The sequence below is a fragment of the Calypte anna genome, chromosome 4B, assembly GCF_003957555.1.
Source record: "Calypte anna isolate BGI_N300 chromosome 4B, bCalAnn1_v1.p, whole genome shotgun sequence".
NCBI classification, from domain to species: domain Eukaryota; kingdom Metazoa; phylum Chordata; class Aves; order Apodiformes; family Trochilidae; genus Calypte; species Calypte anna.
Window position 1 is genome coordinate 10,624,957 of NC_044249.1, and position 17,037 is coordinate 10,641,993.

General features: G+C 42.1%; 1 protein-coding gene across 1 annotated transcript in view; it reads right to left on the minus strand.

The window, feature by feature from the left end:
• ARHGAP24 (Rho GTPase activating protein 24) overlaps window positions 1–11,440 on the minus strand; it is a 143,498-nt gene extending 132,058 nt beyond the window's left edge. The window contains exon 1 of the mRNA XM_008501790.2: window positions 11,165–11,440. The gene's annotated coding sequence lies outside the window, so the exon portion shown is untranslated. The remainder of the gene's footprint in view (window positions 1–11,164) is intronic.
• Window positions 11,441–17,037: the final 5,597 nt, after the last annotated feature.

Genomic DNA, 17,037 nt, shown 5'->3' on the forward strand with positions numbered 1-17,037 from the left:
AACATGAACATGTCTGAAGAGAGTCTCAACATTTAGGATTTTATTTCTAATGCTAGTTTTAATCACTCCTATGCCAAAGTCCTGTTCTGCACTTTACCAGTTGCCAAGGAAAGGTACTGGGAGTTGCATAAGCCTGCACTGTACGGCAGTGCTGCACAATGGCTTAATCTCATTACGTGATAAACATTCTGGACATGGAATGTGCCATGTGGTGCTTTAGTCCTTGCCTGCTATCAGTCATGAGCACTGCAAGCTTTGGTACACAGGCTGGTAGCAGATGCCCAAGAGGTGCACATGGAATTTAAGCACATAGTGAAAAGGAGAGGACTTGACAGCCATATACTTAGTGCTGTGCCTAAGAAACTGTGCCAAGCTGACCAGTTTACAGTCATCATCACAGCTGCCTCCTGCTCCTTCCCAGAAGCTTCCCTCTCTCCTTATACCTGGCTGCATTTTAAGAGACTAATGTAGCTACTCCCATACAAAGACCTGCAGACCACAGCAAAGGGCTAAGTCGACAACCATTTGTAAATGTGGAAAAGCCTACCAGTAACAGCTGACCAAATCAGGAGTCAAATCATCACATCAAAAGGCCAGTTGTTTGTAACATCAGTGCTAAAACCAAGTAAATCATTCCAAATCAGTAAAGTTACCAGAAATTAATTAGTATTCAACTAATGACAGGACAGACTCATAACAGTGACGTAAGGAAGTTGATTTGTTGTTGATTATATTTTTGTCCTGGCACATCTTACAATACATGTAGAACATTCTTATGCCTAGGGACTTAACACATGTAAAAGCACAGAATCACAAAATATTTAGGTTGGAAGAGATCTCCAAGATCATCCAGTCCAACCTTTGAATAACACCACAGTCAACTACTAAACCATGTCCTTAAGGAGCAGGTCCAAATGCCTTTTAAATGCCTCCGGGGATGGTGACTCCACCACTGTCCTGGGCAGGCCATTCCAATGCCTGACAGCCCTCTCAGTGAAAAAATATTTCCAAACATCCAGCCTAAAACCTCCCCTGGTGCAGCTTCCATCCATTCCCTCTGGTCCTGTGACAGTTTACTAAGGAGATGAGGCTGTTTCCCTCCTTGCTCCAACCTTCCTTGAGGTAGCTGAAGAGAGCTCTAAGGTCTCCTCTCAGCCTCCTCTTCTCCAGACTAAACAACCCCAGCTCCCTCAGCCCCTCCTCACAGGACTTGTGCTCCAGGACCTTCATGAGCTTTGTCGCCCTTCTCTGGGCACTCTCCAGCACTTCTATGTCCCTCCTATAGTGAGGTGCCCAGAACTGAACACAGTACTCAAGATGTGGCCTCACCAGAGCTGAGTACAGAGGGATGATCACCTCCCTGTTCCTGCTGGCCTCTGAGCTCCTAATACAAGCCAGGATGTCATTGGTCTTCTTGGCCACCTACGCACACTGCTGACTCATATTAAGTTGACTGTCAACCAATACCCCCAGGCCCCTTTCCAGCTTAGAGCTCTCTAACCAGATTTCCCCAAGTCTGTAGCACACCATGGAGTTGTTATGACCCAGGTGTAAGACCTGGCATTTGGCCTTGTTAAATCTCATACAATTAACCTTGGCCCATTGGTCCAACCTGTCTCAGTCCTTCTGTAAGGCTTCCCTACCCTCCAGCAGATTGACACAGCCACCTACTTTGGTGTCATCTGCAAATTTACTCAATCCCCTCATCCAAATTACTAATGAAGATATCAGAGAGAAGAGGCCCCAGTACTGAACCCTGGGGGACATCACTTGTGACTGGTCACCAGCCAGATTTAGTTCCTTTCACGACTACTCTTTCAGCCTGACCACCCAGCCAATTTTCTATCCAATGAAGGGTATATTTATCCAAGCCAAATGCCATAAGTTTCTGAAGAAGAATGCTGTGAGAGACAAAAGCTTTACTAAAGTCCAGATAGACAATGTCCACAGCTCTTACCTCACCTACTTGTTGTAGAAGGAGATCAGGTTAGTCAGACAGGACCTGCCCTTCATAAACCCATGCTGACTGGGCCTGATCACTTAGTTGATCAGGTTATCTGATTATCTTGGTTATCTTGTATGTACCACGTGATGGTACTCAAGATGACCTGCTCCATAACCTTTCCTGGCACTGAGGTCAAACTAACAGGTCTATAGTTCCCAGGATCATCCTTTTGGCCCTTCTTGTAGATGGGTGTTACATTTGCCAGTTTCCAATCAACCGGGACATCCCCAGTTTGCCAGGACTGTTGATAAATAATGGAGTGTGGTTTGGTGAGCAACTTCTGCCAGCTCCTTTACTACCCTCAGGTGAATCCCATCTGGTCCCATAGAATTGTGCACATCCATGCAGCACAACAGGGCACCAATCATTTCCTTCCAGACTTTGGGATCTTTGGGGGCTTTATTCTGCTCCCCACCTTGGTCATCCAGTTCAGGGAGCTGTACCCTCAGGGAGCAATTGGCATTGATGAAGACAGAAGCAAACTAAACACTCAGCAGTTCAGCCTTTCCTATGTCACAAGTTTCTCTCTCAGGTCAAGTAGAGGGGGGAGATTCCCTGGCTTTTCTCTTGCTATTTACATATTTATAAAAACTCTGTTATCTTTAATGATACTGGCCAGATTTAACTCAAACTTTGGCCTCTCTAATTTTCTTTCCACATATCTTTGCAGTAACTTTGTAATCTTGCCAAGTGGCTTGCCCTTCCTTCCATAGACTGTAGACTTTCCTTTTTTTCCTGAGTTCTGCCCAAAGCTCCTTGTCTAGCCAGGATGGTCTTGTACCATGCCAGCTTGTTTTAAGACGCACAAGTACAGTTTGTGCCTGTGCCTTAACGATTTCCCTCTTCAGGACTGTCCAGTTTTCCTGGACTCCTTTGTCCTTGAGGACTATATCCTAGGGGATACCACTGAGCAATCTCCTGAATTTATCAAAGTCTGCCCTCCAGAAGTCCAGGAAGGAAATTCTATTGACCTCCCTCCTTACTTCCCAAGAATTGAAAACTCAAGCATCTCATGGTCACTTTGTGCAAGACAACCACCAACCTTTACATCTCCCACTAGTCCTTCTCTGTTCACAGACAGTAGATCTAGCATTGAGCTTTCCCTAGTTGGCTTAGTCACCAGCTGTGTTAGGAAGTTATCTTCCACACTCCAAGAATCTCCAGGACTGCTTCCTGTCTGCAGTATTATATTTCCAGCAGACATCTGGAAGGTGCCTGATGAAGTCTCCCACAAGAACAATAATATTCCTATGGTTAGGGACTAGACTATTCTCTGAGAGTTGTCCACACATGACAAACAGGCAGGACAATAAAAAACCTCCCAATTAATTCAGTCCAGCTTCTGAAACCCCATGGGAGCCAACAACACAGCTTCAGATGGTGAAAAGCACCAGCAAAAGAGCTATTTTAATATTTTCCCTCACTCCCAAACTAGCAGTTCCAAGGCTACCCAGAACAATTTACTCTGTTAGAATTTTGGTTTTGTTTTTTTATGTCAGCACAGTCATGGACAGACTACACCAATTTACTCCTGCATTATCACACAAAATAGTTCTGCTCCCTCTCTGATGTTTACTACCTTATATATTTATATGCAGACATTAAGACTGTTCTCTGAAATACACAAGGACAGCTTCTAGTAAGAAAGAAGACTGAAAGCGTGGCTGGTTAAATCTAAGCAGCAGACATCAGGTTATAGGGAAAAGTAAACAACCCAGAGCTCCTTTGCTAACAGACAGATATACATTGCTTTTCATATGTTGTCTACTGAAAAACACAATGTACCTACTTACAGTCTTTTGCCATTTACTTAGTTGTGTCTCCCTGGAGTAAACCCCGAAAGTAAGCCTGCTGGCATCAAAACATAGGTCTCTATTTATACAAATTAATGTTTTTCTGAGTATCATTTATTACAGATTTCTGAAGGATAAAGTTAATTGACTCTAATTTGAGCTCTAAGAGGGGGTTTCAGCAGCAGCATCAAGTGTTAAAAATGTTTTACATTCCAATTAATTTATTGAATTTTGAAGAATTTTTGACTTGAACTGTATTTCAAATGGCACCTTCAAGACTTCCCACTACCATATAATCAAATTATATTTACTTTTTTTTTTTTTAAGTGAATAAATCTGTGGATGCTGAATGATATTTTGTAATACATATAAAGTAAATTAGTCCCCAGTCCTGAAACCTGTTACTGACTTGGGGGGGAGGGAAGAGCTGTTACTATGCTTTCATTCTGAAACTTCACTTTTAGCCCCACCAAAGAACTCTGACTGAACAGACTTTTGACCAGGACTTCTCCTATTCCCTCTGCCAAGTTTACATTACTGAGATCAAATTAATTTGGGTCCCAGCAATGCTATTAAGCATTACTGCAATCAGATTTGACTGTCAAAGCCCATTTACAAAGTTCACATTTTAGGCCACTCCCATATAGCCATTTTGCATAGAATGCAAAATCTAAGCAGCAAAAATCTACTTGCAAAGATGAAGAATTCACAGTCATTTTACAACAAGGTGTATCACCAAACTGAAAGACACTGCGAGTTTTCTCTTTCCCTCAGTTTGCTTGCATTTTAGGAGAAATAAATAATTAAAAAGAAACATCCATGGGAACAGCTGCACAAATATTGCAAGTGCCAGAGAAAAGATTTCTTTCTGGCATCCAGGACTTCTTGGTTTTTCTTTTGCAAGACAAATTAGCAATGGATAACCACAGTGACTATCCACACATGTGATGTGCAATTTTGATCTCAAATGGTCAAAGTTCAATACAAGCCCACAATCAAGACACAAACACACTGAAAGAAAGCAACCAGAAACCCAAACCCTTGCAAGCATCTAGAGGCTCCACCATATAAATGCTTACACAGCAAACAGGTTGCTTACCCTGACTTGTGGACAATCAAAATACCATTGTAGGCTGTTTAGCATTATAAGCAGATGTTCACCATAGATTTTTCTTCAATCGTCATCTCACACTTAACAGTGCTAAGATCCCAAATTACTCCACACAAATTACTCCACTTTCCAAGACAACACCTTGATAATTAGGCAAAAATATAACTAAATATAGAGATTTCCAAAAGTCTGTCTTTGTCTCCTAGATACATGACTGCACTCACATACTTGTCAAAACCGCAACCATGTGTTATGCTCCAACAGAAAGCCTTAAGAATTAACTTTATCATGTTTTGTGCTACATATTGATAACTGCAATTCTTATTTTGCAGTCCAAGCCCAAGTAAGGTGAATATGATTAGCACTCTTTTAAGGTAATAATCAACTAGATTAAGCCAGTTCTGAACACACGTGGTCTGATGGCAATAAGATCTAGGAACTGTTGTAGAATGAATGTATAGTTCCTCAAGGTTTAGGGATTTATTGGATCTTTAAAAATATATATATATTGAAAGAATTATTAATTATTTTACCCATTGGTGCAATCACCACATCCAGCAGATCCACACAGTAGGATTTGAAGAATGAGAAGCAAATCTAATTGCCTGCAGCCTCTTCAATAATTTTTCTTTCTCAAGCACCTAAAGAGGAGCCTTAAGCATACTTTAAGCTGCCCTTGACTCTCTCCCAATGGTGCTCTCCCATTTGCTGAACAGTCATTTAGCACACTGGGATTGTTGAAACACAGTAGCACTTTTTTTCCACATCTACAATGCCAGCTGTCAAGCAGAGTATGCAAAGAAAGACTTCCTTACTTGCAAAAGTTTCAGCAAGCTTCAGGGGGTCTGCTCTACTTAAACTCATGTGATCCACTCTTGTGATTCATTTTCTAAATATTCATGCTGTAAGTCTGTGCCCACACATTACTACAGCACTACTTGGAAACAAGGCTGTGATCTTTAAAAATCAAAAGCACAAAGCTTCATCACAACTTGTTTTGCAACACCAGCCCTTTATCCTTCCTTATGTCCACACATTTCCAACTGAAGAAAGCAAGCCTTCACATTTAGCAATGGTCAGCTCTTGTCATTCAGCTCCTCTCCATCAAGCCACAAACAGAATATCAGATTTTTTCCTCCCACATAAGTACCATTCAAACCTTCTTTTGGTCAAAACTGAAAAAATGGGTGGCTTCAATGGGACAGAAAGAGTCCACCCAGACAAGCATCCCAACTCCAATTGTGACTACGGTTAACAATACTTTTGGCTAGGTAACCCTTAAAACTGTTGGCTTTTTAGTTCCTTTAATAACCAAAATATTTTTGGCAAGCATTCATGAGACTTAATTATGCCTTATTTACATCTGGTGCACAGTACTACCTCATTTCATTTGTTTTCAGCCTGACACCATCACTTCTGGATACTCCCTGGGATTCCTGTACTGGAAAACAAGAGGAAAAATTTGCTTCTGCTCACCCTTTCCTTGCCACTCATTAATGTAGTTTTCTTGGTCATCTCATCTCCAGGCTGAACAGTTCCATCATGTTTCTTGGCCAGAAGCTGTGCTGTGTCCTTGACCATTCTTGTTGCCCTTTTAAAAACCTTTTCCAGCTTAAGCTGCAAACTACTAGCACTTGCAGGCAGCAAGGAGCTCCTCTGACATGACTCTGTCACATTTTTCTTCTCACAACAGAAGATGTAGTAGTTGGGGAGGTTGAAGAAACAGCTAGAACGGAGCTTATTAAAAATCCAGGATAACGCTGCTGAAGCTGAGGTCAGCTCATTTCAGTAAGGATTAACAGAAAGGCTACTTTCTCCATCTGCTAAAGCAGCACTTTACCTCCATGCAAAACAGGGAGACAGCTCATAACATGGAAACAACCAACATATTAGCCCAGGAAAAGCATATTTGGTTCTCCAAATTAGTTACATTTGCCTCCCAGATAAAGGCAAATTGCTGGGGGGTTGCATTCTGCTTTTTGTAACATTCCATGATTGTTCAATTTGGCAAGCCAAAAACACCAGTCCAGTTAAAATTTAAGCTGCTCTAAAAGCAAAGTCAAGTCATATGTGTAATGAAAGGTATTTCATGACAAGAAACTACATGAACAGGCAACATTCAACACATGTGGCTTTTGTCTCTTCAAGCTATAAAGCATGAAAGCCTCTCCAAACTAACCCGTACAGCAGTAAAAAAACAGAAGATTGTTAAAGTTAAAAGCACTGAGCTCTTGTGCTCCTTGAAGGACTCTAACATGGTGGAGCACAGTATTTTCATTAGGAAAGCCCAATGAAATAAGAGCTGAACCAGGCAGAAAAAATTAATTCAGTTAACAGATCAGTCAAAAAGCATTACTGTAAACAAGAAGCATCATACTGCAGGTGGTTTCTAATCTCAGAGGAACCATCATATTTTGCAGTTTAGCCAACAACTTGGGGAAAAAAAAAAATCATGACTGAAAAACTGTGCAGGTGACAAGTACTAAGGAAGCTGTTAACTGCAGAGGAAAGGCACTGACAGACAGCCATCTGTGCACCAGCCTTTGGGTTCTTGCTCAGTAGGCACACAAGTAGTGACAAACTTACAGTATCTGTGAGCATCCTCCTGAAGGAAAACCCGAGATCCTTATTCAATACAACAGTCCCATCTCTAGTGTCATCACAAGTCTAGGTAAGTGTCTCTGGTGTAGGTAAGGACCCCACCTTAAGTATTACCTTGAGTGCCAGAATACAAACACCTAGAAGCATTTTGGAAAACTGGGAACCACTTTAAAAAGTTAAAAGGAGAACATAATGAAGGTACTCTATTCTCCACTTTTACAAAGAGAAGGTGAAGAACAAGATGGTAGCTCTAGAGGGAGCAGAAATTTGGGTAGAGAAGGCTATTAAGCATACAAAGATGTAGTAAGAACCAAAGCTAACAAAGCTGGTAGTTAAACACAGTAAAATAAAACAAGCACTAAAGCATATAATTATATAATTTGAGACTGATGATAATTACACCAAGTGAATGCATTGCAGAGCACTGAGAGTCTATGAAGTGGCTTGCTGTTAGCAAAACAGCGTATTTGTTGAAAACAAATTACCTAGCTTATAATGGGAGCTAATCAAGGACCCCTATGGTTAATTTTGGATACATAATCAATTAAATACAAAATAAATTTACAGCTTCACTCCAGTTCTTTCCATCCACACTTTGATCACCCAAATGTAACTGGCAAAATTGTGAAGCAGAGCAGAAGACTGAGGACACGTACAAGATGGTGTAGAATAGGAAGTGTGCAGCTTTGCACACCAAGCTCTGTCACTTGGAGACTGGGGGCTGCAGCTGCCTTGCATGCACATCCTGGTGGTACCTACTGAAAGTGAAGGCAACAAAACCATGAGGCTTGGGAGGCAACAGCTGCTGACTGTTCTACTGGCTGCTGACTGGGGCACCACAGGGACCAAAGCAAGTTGCTTCCCTACCACCATCAAGCTGCTGCTGGAAGCTCAGACACAATGCCATGGCAAGGCAGCCTCTCTTGGCTCCCACAGTTCCCTCACCCCAAAGGCTGTGTGCCCTCCCTGATCCTGGGATTTCAGCATCATTTGATTACATCTCTGCAGATGCAGTCTTCATCTGTCTCAAACATGCCTTGTTGATGTCTACTATGCTGCTGAAAGTAAAGTACATCCACCTTTGAGATGTCTGGTATTGTCATACTTTTGAGTGCTGTAAAACTGAGCCACCTTCCTCGCCCAATTCAAAAAAACAACTACCTAATCATGGTTTTCTAAATAAACACAGGCAGCAACTATAAAAGAAAATTCTCGCTTTTAGCATAATAATAAAAACTAACATTGACAAAATCTTACCCAGAGCAAAGACTTTCTGCATTCTTACATGTAGGAAGAGCATCTAAGCTGGAAATTTAAGTCTTTTAAGTTTTCTGTTATTCCCAAGACTGGCACTGGAATAACAAGTTTCATAAAAAGTTGTGCTTCCTTATTGTCCAACAGCATCAGGCACTTGTCTTACCTGGAGCCCTCAACTTACAAGTTCCAGACAGTAAACGAAGAAAACCTATACCAGACACTCTCCTTCAGTGTTGTTGTTTGTTTTAGAATGCAGAGAGAAGACAACCCTTTTGTTTTTTCCCTGTCTAAAAGCTAACACACAGTTTATTCACCCAGGAGAGTGTTTAGAGTACAAATGACACATCAATATGATAAAGTGTCACACTCTGTCCCAGAAGGTTATTTTTTTAAAGATGTCATGTCAGCTATGCCCTTTGTTCAAAACAGATAAATCCAGCAAAGCTCCAGGAATAAAGCATACTTCCAAAGGCATTCAGGTCACAATAAGCACCTAACAGCCTGCAGAAAAGACAGCTGAAGGTAATAAGATGTAAATCACTTCGAACTACCCACTGTGAATCTCAATTCCCTTTTTTTCTCCCACCTGGTATGTTTCAAAAAATCAGATATTGAATCAAGCAGCAAGAGATGAAAAGGTCCTGAGAGATGCCTGTGTTATAGTTGCACATGGAGCTGGCAGGAGTTTCCTATTCTAGTTACTACTGGAGACATAACCTTATCAAGGAGTTTATTGCTTGTGGGCAATCTCCTTTAAGGGTTCTTCATTTCTAGCTTTCTAAACTCCATCTTCAGAAAACTGAACCTAGCTAGTAGGACACTTATAAAAGTGATCTTCATGCTCCAGCCTGCAAATACAAGAGAGGCTGAGAGGAATAACCCCCAGCCTCCCTCTCACTTGCACCCAGAACCACACTGCCATACAATAAAAAGAAGTCGTGCCTTCCCCACCGAGCCATGTTAGGTGAATTTTCCACATGGCTTTACATTTTTTAACTACTCCGAGGTTTTTGGTTTTAGTTATTTTTGTATTTTGTTTTGGTTTATTCTGGGTTTTTTTTGGGGGGGGGTGGGATAGGGTGTAAAGATACTATTTATTCCAAATGAAATCTATCTAATCCCATTAAAGAATCAAAGTCAAGCAAAGAACAAGACAAGAAAAAAGCAGCTGAAAGATAGGTCAATAATCAAAAAAGAGGCAGACAAATAAATTAGACACCATGCACGAAGTTCTAAACACATTTATTTTTAACAGAAGTCATTGCATCAGGTACTAAAAGGTGCCTTTTGCATTTCATGGGACTGAAAACAAGAACCAGGTTCTCATTCCTTCCTTCTGTCTACTTCTGCTTGTAACTTTGCATGTATGTGAGCATGAGGTGCCACTTAAATTATTTTTAGCTACGACATGATGCTTTGACCCTTGTATTGATAAATCTCCCTCCCTTCATTCTGGCCCCACAGAGAATCCTTTTCTCCTGAACATACAATAATTCTTGTCACTTTCTCAGTGCAGCAACAGAAAAACTTAACCTAACGGCATCTTAATAGCTGCTGAGCTAATGAGAGTTACCACTCTCTCCCAGCAACTTAATACAAACAGAATTCAGATTAATATTAAACAAATCTGGTGTTAAGAAGTCATGATGCCACACAGGAAATTAACCTAGGTTCTTATTTGTACCTATACAGCACAAGGTAATGCATCTAAAAAACCCTGCTGTTTATTTAGTGATTTGTTTCAAAAATGTTTCTAACATCATCAAACCTTACTACTCTCCACTCTGCTGAAAGAAAAGTCCCAAATTGACAACATACATGAATGTTACTGCTAAGGAAGATAAATATTACATACAAGCCCAATGGAGGAAAGAAAGGGAAGAATGTTACACCTTTAAAAATAAATCCACTCAGTAGCTCTAAAAATCTGCTTAAGATTCCCAAACTCTTTTGTGATTACAATAGAAGTCCTTAATATAAAGTTTGTCTCAGTGAGGACCTTATCTCCGAAAGCATGCTACAGATAAGTGTGTGGAAGGAGAAGATTTTAGGATAGCCACCACAAATCCAAAGGTGAACGTGAATATGGACACTGCACAAAGCAAAAAGGGAGTTTACTTGTACTTAAGCCAAAAAGTAGCCAGATGACACATACCCGGCTTGTACCTCTGAAACCAACACTAAGTAAACTGTTGGTTTACCACTGTTTAAACACTGTTAAGAGGTAACAGCACACAACACCTCCTCAAAATGCCTCCACACACGCAAATTCTCCTCTCACCCCCGCCCCGGCAGACAAGGAAAACAACACAGAGCAGCTGCCACTGCAGCAGTTATTTGTCCTGCAAAGCCCACGCGGTTTTGTCACCAAGAAAAAATCGCATCAGTGCTACCTACCCTAGTTTTAGCTGCAGTGCTGACCCAGTCCAGCAAGAGCTCCAAAACTGTCTGGAACCAGTATTCCCACCTTCCTCTAGCAGAATCAATATTCTCACCCATAAACGCTGTAGCTTCTCAAGTCAAAATTAGGAAACAGTGACAGCTGGTTTCAGCTTGACTGCACTAGAAGTTTCCCTCCGCCCTCTCTCGGCCTCCCAGACGATCTGTGCGCACCCACACAAGGCTCCCACAACCACCGGGCCGCCACCCTACGGCCTCGAGAAACACCAGCTGCCACGCAAGGACCAGCCCAAGAAGTTTGAGAGAGCAGCTCGGTGTGCATGGATGTGTATATAGCCAGTACGAGAGGCTGGAACGGCCTCTGTCTCCCAGAGACGGCCCTCAGACGCAGCCCCCGGTTTCAGATTTCATCGGCAGCTCTGGAGTGCGCCAGCGGCGTTGCTGTTGCTCCGAGGAGGAATGCAGCTCCTTTCCGAGACATCTCTGTCAATCCCAGAGGCACCGCAGCTCCCGCCGCGTCTCCGCTGTTTGGCCGTGCTGGCGCATGTCGGACCGGGCCACCAGCTAACCGAGAGACATCCACTGACGCTGCTCGGACTTTTGCCGCCCCCACTCCCCTTTTCTATTTTTGCCTCCGATGCCTCTTTAGTCAACAAAACGCACTAAGTGGGCTTGACTCATCTGCTTTCAGCAGTCTGTATCTCCGCAACTTAGCACGATGATCAGTTTAAGGAGGACTAAGGATTTTACCTTGCATGGACCTGACCTCCGTAGAACCTGCACAGGAAGGGCTGTGTTCCTTCTCCACAGGCGCAGGTCTGGCGCAGTCACAAAGCAGCTATCCAGGATGGGCTTGTGTTGGAAACGGCAGCTGTAACTGGGTTTCAAGAACTGCTGTTCTCTCTCTGAACCACACGGCTGTCGTCTGCTCCTGGGGACCTGAATGAGCATGAGGCTGCAGCCTTCTTGTCTCCATATTCGTAGAGGGCAATGAATGATGTGTAACCTCCATCCTCCCTCCCACCATCTCAGTCCACCACACAAAATCCCACAGTACTACTGGCTTTAGACTGATCTCTTCTTTCAGATCCCCATCAGGAGGCGAAAAGCAGTTTCTAATATTATAAAACAGTGAGATCATAAGAAAATATTACTACTACTAACAGGTGAAAACAGCTCAACATTTTACTTTCTAGCTCAAGCAGAGTTCTACACGCTGTTCACACTAACAACAAAACCCTGCCCATTTTCAGCTACATGTACCAGGCATGTGGTGATCCTCCAATGAATGAAGCTGACAAATAATGCAGAATCTGGAAAAGTCTTTCTCATGACCCAGAATCTCAGCATCTAATGACTGTGCATCTTGGGCAGACCTAGACACTACCACTGACTTCCCTCCTATGACCCATTATTTCTCGCAGTTCTGCATTTGCTGGTTCCAGCTCCATCCAATGTAGCAGTATTAAAAAATCCTTAGTACTATAAGAATTAGTTACAGCCTCTTGAAAGCAATCTGTTTTCCAACAAATTACTCAGATCTATGAAGTTTTTCATTAGTCAATCTGAAGAACATTTACAAACTGTACTGTATGACATGCTACAGTTTGCAGCACTGATAATGGGATACCACTGCACACGAGCAGCTTTTGCTTTTAACAGAAAAAAAATCCAGCTGCCTGGCTATCCATACTGAACCAAATCTCTGAACTCTGTCTCTCAATAATGCTGCAAAAACGGTTCAGACCTGCAAGTATCAGTGCATAAATAAAATACCTAAGACATTTTCTTCACCTTCCCAGCTTGTCATGGGATAACCAGAAAAGAGAACGAAGCAAGCCGCTCAGCACAAGCACTGATCTCTGCATCTCTGCTCCTGTTGCCGGAAAAGAAGTCCACAGAGATAAAACAAGGAAGAGGCAGAGCAAAGCCATTCCTGTGCCAAATTCAGAGATGAGGCCAACAGAAGTCCTCAGCACCAGGAGCAGCATGCTGCACCCCATCAAAATGTAACTTGCCCAACAACCACACCAGTTTGAAGAAACCACTGAGTCTGCACAACATTATGCCAGTGTTCGCGGTTTTTTCTGTGGTTTTTTGTTTTGTTTTGTTTTTTCAAAGAGTAAACAGGGTATACAGATACATGGCTGTTTAGGAAGAGAAAGTCAACATGCACAAACTTTAGATGGTGAGGAGGAGGATGGAATTAAACATGTGCACAGCAGGATACTTGTGCTGGCAGCTTGGTTAGCTGCCAAAGGCAGGCTTAGAGGGAGAACAGACAGAATGACATACTAGAAAAAAAAATTTTAATGGGCTAGAAAGCCTTCCAAGGAGCACACTTGCTCTGATGAGGTGCCTGTACATACAGAAGCCTCACTTCATGCATTACAGTAATCAACATTATATAAAACCAACTCATCTCCAAGTCTCTGTGCCTTTTTTTGAACAACAGCCATATTAATTCACAAGGCCTCTTGTTTAAATTATAAGTAATTACTGTTCTGTTATGTGCTCATTTTTAAGGCACATTGAAATCCCTCGGCCTCAGTTGTCTTTCATACACATCATCAATATCGAGTCATTCATTAGTTACAGTAGGGAAAGGTCAGTAGGAACAGGCGGTAACTGGAAACAGTTTATCCAGCTCAATGTAATACACAATTAGGGCCAAGAAAAGTCTTGTTTGGTGCTCATAGGTATCCAGCTAGATTTCTAGGCCAAAACTGCACCTAACTTCTTGGATAACAAACCTGAGTAAACAGCTTTGACACTTCAAAACCTTGACCTTTGGCTGGCAGGGAACTAAGTTTTAATGTCTCCTTATGCAAGAAAAACATTGTTTTCTTTCCCAAAACATCTAATGGGACAAACAAACTGCATTACCAAGCAATCACATAAATGGGAGGATGAAATCTGCATTTGCACAGGGCAATTTGGGTGTGCTCAAGCATGAATACCCATGGCCAAGTGCCAAAGGTAATTCTACTCCCCTGGGCACAAGTGTTCCTTTTTCTCTTTAGTTGGAGGTCTAGGGACACCTTAGTTGAGTACCCTTTCCTTACTTATATAGAAATGAATCTGTAGTTATTACCACCACTGAACTACTTTGAGTCCACCACTAAGCCTCTTGCACTTAAAGCATTTTATACCTGTAGAGAAACAAGATAAACCAGGTGCCTCGAGTTGCCAAAGAGTGGGTGTGAGTCCACCTGTGCCTGGTTAGGACAGGCCCCCTATTACCAGGAGGCCAATAAAGGTGGGACACACACCCACAGAGAGAAGCTCACTCTTGTGCAAGGCAATGGAGAAGCCAGCAGCTCGTCGAGCCTCAGGAGCAAGAAAGGCTCCTCCCGCTACATTTGGTGGAAAATGCAGGCAACTTGGAAGAACAACTTCTGAAAGGCAGCATTGTGAGGAGCTGGCAACAGGAACATTCTCCCTGATTTGAAAAAGTTCCTGGGCTAACACTCTCCCTGAAAGGTATGACCAGCAAGCTCTTTGGATTGGAAACCCCTGAGCAGAGGGAAGCCAAGATAAGGATTCTCTCTTTGGAAACCCCTGAGCAGAGGGAAGCTAGGAGGATGGAATCCCATGAGGAAGGGTTAAAACCTGTGTATTGAATCCCATGAGGAAGGGTTAAATCCTGTAATCCCATGAGGAACCAGCAAGCTCTTTGGAAACCCCTGAACAGAGGGAAGCCAAGATAAGGATTCTCTGGAAACCCTTGAGCAGAGGGAAGCCAAGAGAAGAGCAGATACAGGAGGGAGAAGAACAACTCAGGTTGGAAAGGCAGAGACTTTGTGAAAAGTACCTGGGCTGACATTGAACGGTTTGCCTAGGCTGCAGCAGTGTATGTTTGTAAGCTAGGGTTAAATCCTGTAAGCTATAAGTGTATGTTTGTGTCAGTCGAAAACGTTTGTAAAAATCCTGTAATCAGTGTTGTAAGCTATAAAAAAAAAAAAGGGGGGGGGGGGAAATGTAGAGAAACAAGATAGAGAAATGTAGAGAAACCAGGTGCCTCGAGTTGCCAAAGAGTGGGTGTGAGTCCACCTGTGCCTGGTTAGGGCAGGCCCCCTATTACCAGGGGGCCAATAAAGGTGGGACACACACCCACAGAGAGAAGCTCACTCTTGTGTGAGGCAATGGAGAAGCCAGCAGCTCGTCAAGCCTCAGGAGCAAGAAAGGCTCCTCCTGCTACATATACCACTCGAAGAGGCAAACAGACTTAGCTGATCAGCTCAGAGCCTCACCTTTTCACTACTCACTGCAGAAGGTTACTTGTTTTAAACCTACTGCTGAAGTTAACTGCATGGCTGTTAAGACCTGAAGATGCATGCTGAAGAGTTCTGACTTGCTGACACCTTAACAGAAAAAAAAAAAATTCATTAAGTCAGTTATATTGCAGGTGGGTTTTATCTAGCAGAGGTGGGTTTGCACAGCTTGTGGACTTCATAAAGTATAGGAGACTCAATCTACCTCTAGGTGTATGTATATACACACAGAGTCTTTGGAACAGGGCTCCTCACTAGGCATCTCTGCATTCTGGTGAGTAAAGAGGGCAAATGTATAAGCAAGCAAGAAAACACAACACTTTTTTCAATGTAACTAAACCCAGAAGGCATCTACTGCTTCTGCAGTTTCTGTTGGCTAATACCAATGGAGAAGTGAATGTACCGAATTCACTACAAATTTCAGGAAATATTTTCTCATCCTATCTTCACTGGTTATGTTGTGCAATAGAACAGGCTGGACAGTCATTTCCCATTTTTGGTTACATGAAAGTAAGTTCAACTTACCCTAAACTCACAGATGAAATCTGTCTTGCCTCCTCTTACCTCCTCAGTGCCTGGAATATTTTTTTAATATTAAGGATTTTTAGACACTACTTTTAAACTTTTGTTGACTTTTTTGAGCACTGGCTCATCATTATTTTCATCGTTCATCCTATATTACTGCTGCCAATAAAGAAAGAGCTGGAACTCCATACAGCAGGTTTCAGCAAAATTTAAGGGCCCAAGGTAGAAAACACAACCAAAGCTCACCAAATAAATATTCTTTTGTATCATGAGCCTCCAGAAAGAAACTGACAAGACACATTCAGAATTTATCGAAAAACCTTAGAAGTGTCTTAAGTCTTTACTGTTTCCATAGAGACAGATTGTCCAAGATGTTTCATTAATGAGTAAAGCTACTTACACAGACTGCCCTAAAGCACAAACATTGGGAGTGCTCTGAGACAGGGTCAAACCCCAACACATCTGTAAGTGGATTGAAAAGTGTAAGATCTTCCCACATACAGTAAACTTCTACTCAGTCACCAGGATAATTTGGATAATGTGTGCATCTTCAAATCTATCAAAACTTAGCTGTCCAGCTGAGAATTACTTTAACTCAAAGAATCATGGGCACCCAACCACTTTCACATCCACGTCCCTCAACTACAGCAAGATATTCCTGGTTTGTAGATTTTCTTCTTTACCTGCTTTACAACTTCTTCCAGCCCTGTGCTTGCAACTGAACCTCATATGCAACTTTTAGCTGCACTCTGCAACATAACTTCCAACAACATGTTATGTTCTCCAGTCTACATAACTAGAACTAAGGTAGGACTCTTAAGGTGTGCATATCATACATCATGTCATATGGGAAAACTATAATAGTCAATTTTAAAAAACAGGTTTTGCATCTCTTCCCTCTTCCTTTCTGTGCTCAGAATAATTTAGTGTTTAGGCTAGATGTCAGTATTCAGCAGAGAATGTCTCCTCCTCTTTTAAGAGCCCAGAAAATTTTATCTAGTCTACTTCTAATTCCACATTGTTGACTCAAGAGTTGTACTAAAAAGTTATGAAAACCAAAATGAGGGTATC